Below are 8,014 nucleotides of genomic sequence, written 5' to 3'. Positions count from 1 at the left end.
TTTACATATTTGATTGAGTTTAGTAATTTTGATTTAAATATTATATTTATCCTTTTCAAAAATATTTAATAATTATAAATTATTAATTTATAACTCAATAATTTAATAGGACTAAATTTTTAAATTTTAATTTTACCTCTAAACATAATTAAAACTAAAAATAGCTCCAATGTGCATGATAAACAATGTCACATCCAAAAAATTAGGTATCATACCTAATTTAATTTGTAAAAGAATTTTCTCAATCCTATAATCCCGAACCAATGAGTCTACTTATAAGTTATGGCTGACATTAAATTATTTTTTGAGAATTACAAGGATAAAGTTTCTGATAGAAAATAGTTTCTTTTAAATAAATATTATATGCGTAAATCATATAATTAGAGATAGTTAGCAGAATTATTTTATTTTGTAAAAATAGTGATCCTAGGACAAGCTACCACCATTTGACCAAATTTTTCATCACAATAGTAGGGCGAATCTTGAATAATGATAATTATCAAGTGGTACATGTCCATACAATTTAGTAATACTAAAATAGAATTCTGGTCAAATGTTTATGTCTATTTGTATAAAATAAAAAAATAGTGGCTTAAAATATCAAAAGAATATACATATTTAATTAAGAAAATTATGTGTATATAAAACTTATGTATATATATAAAGTAATTTTTCGCTAAAGAGGTTTGGGTGTATCTCCACCGCCTACTTGACTAGAAATAGGGGTGTTCATGATTATGGTTAGAGCCGTTAAAATAGGCTTAGTCCATGGGGCCTGTCCAATTCTGCCCGTTATTGGGGTAGGGTTGTGATAAGATTTTTCAAANTTTCATCACCATAGTAGGGCGAATCTTGAATAATGATAATTATCAAGTGGTACATGTCCATACAATTTAGTAATACTAAAATAGAATTCTGGTCAAATGTTTATGTCTATTTGTATAAAATAAAAAAATAGTGGCTTAAAATATCAAAAGAATATACATATTTAATTAAGAAAATTATGTGTATATAAAACTTATGTATATATATAAAGTAATTTTTCACTAAAGAGGTTTGGGTGTATCTCCTCCGCCTACTTGACTAGAAATAGGGGTGTTCATGGTTATGGTTAGAGCCGTCAAAATAGGCTTAGTCCATGAGGCCGGCCCAATTCAACCCGTTATTGGGGGTAGGGTTGTGATAAGATTTTTCAAGTTCATTTAAAACTAGGGCTTATAAGTCCATCTCATATAAGCCCTTAGCCCTTGAGGCTTGATCGGGGTCGGCTGATGGGCCAAAACTTTTTATTTAATGGTAACTTACAATAATCTCACTAGTATATAATCTAATTACTTAAATACACGTTATGTTGTAATATTATGAATCTTACCAGATTTTGGTACGTCCAAATACATGTATCTTAAAATATATGGACTCAAAATTATGTTAATTTGTTCTAGATACACTCTATCCAAGAAGATTCGCATGTATCTCGGATATATAGACAAATCCCACGCCCTTACCTCTCTTCCATCTTGCTTGTCACTCTCTTATCTCACTCACGTATCTGGTATGTGAGATACATGCTAATTACACTAGATTTTTTGGTAGTGTTATTGAAACAACACCATTGTTTGCCATATTTGATTTGAAAATCTACTCATTTTCTTGATGTTATATAATTATAAGTTTGAAAAGAAAAAATAATAAAAAAGAAGGGCTAGCCCGCCCCAGCCCTCGGCCCTTCTAGGGTTGGGCTGGCTTTAGCATTTTCAGGCCCTACCAAATGAAGGGCCGACCCGTCCTAGCCCTTCAAATTCATTGGCCCGCAAGGCTTGGCCCGATGGGGCTGGACCGGCCCTTTTTGACAACTCTAGTTATGGTTAAAAAATCAAATTGAACCTTAATCCGAACCAAACCGATTTTAAAAAACTGATTTTTGGTTTGGATTTAAATTTTGAAAACCGATACTATTTGGTTTGGTTTGGTTTTGGTTTTACTAAAAAATAACCACCAAAATAACCAAACTGAACCGATAAATTAGATATATAAATTTTCTAATTATTTATATATTAGTCATAAATAAAATATAGTAAATATTTTGTTAACTTTAATTAACTTAAGTCTTTAACTTCACCATTTTCTCAAGCCCAACTATAAGAGTCCTAAGTTCGAGTTCATCAAAATTCAATTTAGTTTTTACCTACCCTACTTCACATAAAATAATCACATTTTCTCTTAATTGAATCACTTAGTATTACTTAATAGCTTAGTTGAACCGACAATTGTTTTTCTGTGGATTGTTCATGTACTAGGTGCTTGTGTCTGTCGAGATACGTACGTCCTCAAAACAAATTATTACTTTCAAATCGTATAAATCAGAAAAACCGAACCAAACCCACAATAACCAAACCGATGGTTATTTTTTTCATTTGGTTTGGTTTGATTTTAGAAATTTAAAAGAATGATTAGATTGATTTGGCTTTGGTTTTAATCAATAACCGATCCAAATCGAACCACGAACACCCCTAACTAGATATAGGGTGGATGTGGGTTGGCACTTGGCAGGAAAAAGAAGAAAAGGCTTCATAAGTAGGCGTACTTCACTAACATATATACTATTATTATCTATAATTTTAAAATATTACATATTTTACCACTAATTAAGAATTTTGTTATATATATTTAAGAAGATACATTTAGATAGATGTATTTGTTGCTACATGATGCACTAAAACAGGGAAAGTAGAGAGCGAGATAGGGAGGGAGGTGAATGAGATTCGTTATGTATCTCAGATACATGTGATTCACATGTATTTGTTATGTATCACAAATACATGTGAATCCACTTGGATACAATGTATCTAGAATTAATTACACTTAATTGTAACTACATGTATCTTGACGTATCTGAACGCATTAGAATCTAATAAGATACGTAATATTACAAACTAAAGTGTATCTAAGTAAACAAATTTTGAATAAAATATCTAAGTAATTAAATCTTAAACTACTGGAACTTATGTAAGTTCCTCGAAAAAAGAACTAGTGATATTATTATTTTCATCCACTTTTTTTCTAATATTTAAAAATTAAGTGACTTATATTAAATTATTTATAGCTTCATGCGTTAGAATAAATTATATATAAAACTCATTTAAATTTGTTTCAAAAACTATACCATTACCAAACTAAAACTTAGTCAATTACTGATGATGTATTTATTTTTATTTTAGCCAAATCAGGACTAATTAATGCTAACAAAAACAATATTAAGAAATAATATCCACAAACGGTCTAATGTAATTATAAAAATTTCTAATCAACCGGCAATTACATATATATATTTTCATTATAATTTTGAGGTTTTTGAGATTTTTGTTCGTCTTAAAAATTTCTAATCAACCATTACATTAGGTTGTTTTTTTTAATTATTATTATTATTATTATTTTATTTATTGGTTTATTTAAAATTGTTGTGGGTGTATGTAATCAGGCTAGTCATGAAAAGTCGGCGGGAAAACGGAATATGCCAAATCTTATCTAATTATTCTGTATTTTTCCTTTTTTATGGCACTAATATAATAATAGTATCAAATAAGTTGGCCAATTGCAAAAGTCAAATATTGCTGGGTGGATAGTGAGGTGTATGAGTTTGGTCTTGAACCTATAGGTGTTAGTAAGTCTTATGATTACTATATTTGAATTTAGTCAAGCTTTAATGTGTATATCGAATATCGAATGAAAAATAAAAAAAAATTATGATTACTAATTTTATGTTCCATATTTATATTTAGACTTAGATTAATTTAAGTTGGCTTATTTGCACAAATATTCCTATTTTAGAGTGGTATATAATCTTTGTTCTTCAAATTTAATGATTTTAATCTTTTGTCTTCTAGCATAAGTAAAAAATAAGTGACTGAAAATCCTCCTAACATCGAAATAATTAACATGTAGTAACATAAATAGATATTTTTATATCAAAATATATAACAAATTATGTTGCTTAATTGCTACGAAACTTTTGTCGTAGAAGGTATAACTTAGTTTCTATAGAACTTATGTCGGTAGAGGCAAAAAATTTCTAAACTAATATATGGTGAAATTAGGTCATCAAAATATTACACAACTTATGTTACCTTACTTAATTACTACAATACTTATGTCGACGAGATAATTGTTCTCTAAATTCATGTCTTGCAAAATTAGGTTATGGCTAAGTATACTTTGATCTATTTCATTAAAGAGCAATAGAGACAAAAATTATAAATTATTATGTTTAACAACAAAAATTGAAAATCACTTCAAATATGATCCCATCAATGCAAAAACTTCATCTAATATAAGTTCGAATTGCATAAAATTTATTAAAAGAAAACGCTCCTTATCATTTATTTATTTTTATATTCAAGTGTTGAATCTAAAATTTCTAATATAATAATATCACCACTAATTTTTGGTGATTAACTAGTAATTTTTTCTTTTTTAATCGTCTATACAATGAAATATGGAGGAAGAAAAGTAGTGGTATTGTTAATTAATTCTCTTATGCTAATAAATTATAAATAATGACCCCACTAATAAAGTCCTTTCCATGCTTGCATATGCTTTCATTTTTTTTTCCACTTATATATTTAGGACATGTCTCATAGGAGTATTAAAGTTAGAAATATTATCTATCATTAAAGTAGTATAGGATCAAAAATAATTTCAAACAAGTTTATTTGTGTTCAAAATTTGTTTACATATATAAAAGAGGTTCACAAGATCTAGTAAAGAGAATAACATGCAATATAAGATAAAAATAATTTCCAACAAATTTATTCGTGTTTAAAATTTGAGACTTTATCTATATCAATATTGAAATAATTTTTTGTTATCAACAATGTATGCTCTCTTGATTTGATAAAATAGTCGCACAATCTTTATAAAGCGTTTTCCTCACATATTTTTTTTTAAAAAAAAATTATATTATGACAATTTTTCATGACTCTTTATATAACATCATTTATAAAAAAATATTATATTCGATTAAGATAATTTGGACATACTTATGAGTTATGACTCCATAATTAACTACGAAAAATTTCACATTGAAAAACTTGTCTCATTTGGAATGGGTATATTTGTTGGGCCTGGAGTCCTTTTATAGGCTTTTCAAATCTTTGATCCAATTCCAAAATTGGACTCCAACGTGACTAGTCCTTTATGAACTTTCCATTTTTGAAAGGAGAAAATACATAACAATTAGATATACTTCACTATCACATATACTATTAGTATATTTATATTTTTAAAATATTACACATCGTATCACTAATTAAGAATTTTCTATCATATATTGAGTAAGATACACTTAAATACATATATTTTTACTATTAGATACACTATAATAAAGAGTGAAGCGAGCGAGGTTTGTTATGTATCTGGGATACCAAATACATAGGAGAGTGATCAATGAGAAGGGAGAGAGGCGAGGGAGACAAGTGAGATTTGTTATGATCTCAAATACATGTGAATCCATTTGGATACAATGTATCTAGAATAAATAACACTTATTGTTTACCCCATTCATCTCGAGATACGTTCATCTAGACGTATCTGGGCACACTAAAATCTGGTAAGATATGCAATATTGCAAAGTAGAGTGTATCTAAATAATAGCTCCTAAACTACTGGAATTTATGTAATTTTTGCTTTTTGAATCTCCAATTCCAAACTGGATTCACAAACAACTTCAATTAATATCTTTTTTCATAAATATTATTAATTATAAGTACTAACAAATATATATCACATACATATATTTCAATCCAGAAAATACGTTTACGCGGATGATATAGTTTACTTTTCTACGTATTAAAAAAAATAGAAAACTTCAATTTATTCATAATATTAATTTATATTTTGGAAAGTAATATAATAATATTTTTATGGACTAATAAAAGTATCTATTTACGAAATAATAAAATAATTAATCTTATAGCAATAATCAAAACACTCGATAGTGTTTGACTCCATCGGTTCAATTCTTCTCTTCTTTCATTCAAAATGCCCTTTTTAGTCCTAACCAAGGTCTTAATATATAGTCAATTATAGTTCATGACAATTACATCGAGATTACACTCAAAATTAAAAATGATAAATTTCATCTTGATTAATTAATAATTTTACAGGTATTTAATTATACTCAATATTATTTTAATTACTATCGTAGAGTCATGGGGTTTGATATCAAAATACAATAAATAACAATTCTTTAATTCTAACTTTTTAGTTTTCACATGCCATGTTTAAGACCATACAATTAAATGTCATATTAGTATATCTATATATCTTTAATTTAAGACCACAATATTAAAGTTTTTAAATTATTTTCTTAAACTTTGTATTAAGTGAAAAATAAGCAAACAAATTAAAACAAAAAAATAACAAATATAACTCAGTTAGTTAAGTAGGGATCTCCCAAATAATGAATCTCATATTTAAATCTTCGCATGGACCTTTCTAGTATGGTTCACCTCTCTTGTGCAATTTATGGGGTATTACAAACTTATGGATAATGACTATAGTTTTCTTGTCATAAAAAAAATATATAATAACAATATTTTTGGTGATCGATAATGTCCGATGAAATATCCGCTATTTAATTTCCAGCAGTAAAACAAAAACAGAACCGAAGCTGATTCCCGAAGTGCCAAAAGGGAGACCGAGGCAACACATAAATCCCTAAAAGACTAATATTTTTATAAACTTTTATCGTTAATTTGTCGCTAAATTACTCACATAGCTAACATAACATGTTTGTAATCTGTTCCTAAATAAAAATAGCGATATATTTTATTTTTTAGCTATAAAATTAATTTGCCTGTTGCTTATTTCTACTTTCTCTGTTCAACCGTACTTGTCCATTATTGACTTTACACACTTCTTAAAAATTATAAATAGAAGGATAATTTTATTATATCACCCTTTGAATATAATAAATACAATGTCTTGAAAAATGTAATAGAGAAATGACTATAATTAATGATAAGAGGATATTAGGAACTAAGTGTAAAATTATCTATTGATTTCATAAATTGGACAAGTATTGTTGGATATTCCAAAATAGTATAGTGGACAACTATTGTTGGACGGAGACAGTATTCTTTAACACCTTGTTTGGATGGTTGTTATTCATTATCTTGTATTGTATTATTAGTTTAAGTATAATGTTTGTTTTGCTTGTTACTTAAATTTTAATTTATCATATCATTAAATCATCGCTAAGAACGAAAAAATCTATTTTTATGTAATCACGTCGTTATCTTAATATCTTAATAAAGTGTGAGTGAATTGAGAATTGATTCCCTTAGTTTGTTATTGCTGTTTGTTCATAGGTTTTATTCGTGCTTTCATGTTTTGAGCATAAAAAGGGGATAAACATGACTAACTCTCCACTTAAGAATCTTATCTTGTCTTTGAAATACAAAGCAGAAAATGGGAGAATATATTACAATATTCATTCAATCAGTATTTAATATTCCTACTACTGCCAAATCCTGAAACACTGCTAATACACGGCAAAAGCATATATACATTCTTCAATAATAAACAAAAAATATCACTAGAGATTCTTTTACCCCAATATTCGATTTCCGATCCGATTAATATTTCAACATCCTGAATCGAGGTGGCTCTACTTTGCCTACTTAATTCTTTTGTTAGCTAACGATATATGTAATTTAATAATACAATACTTAGGTCTTCCTTTATCAAACGAATAAAAAAGTTAAAGTTGGCATTTCGCTGTGTTGCTTTTTTTTTTTTTCTAGCTATAATAGGGTGTAATAACTTCAATGGATAGAAAATTTTAAATATTTTATTTTGCATATATCGAGTTTAGAGAAACAATGAAAAACTACTTAAATACACAATTTATTTTATTATATTTTTCTAAAATTTCCTATCATTTGAAAAAATTACAAAAATCTTTACTTTACGCGATGTATCAGTCGGATACATCACTTTACGCGATGTATTGGTC

This window comes from Solanum stenotomum, chromosome 10 (genome assembly GCF_019186545.1).
Source record: "Solanum stenotomum isolate F172 chromosome 10, ASM1918654v1, whole genome shotgun sequence".
NCBI lineage: Eukaryota > Viridiplantae > Streptophyta > Magnoliopsida > Solanales > Solanaceae > Solanum > Solanum stenotomum.
This window is presented reverse-complemented; position numbering follows the sequence as displayed.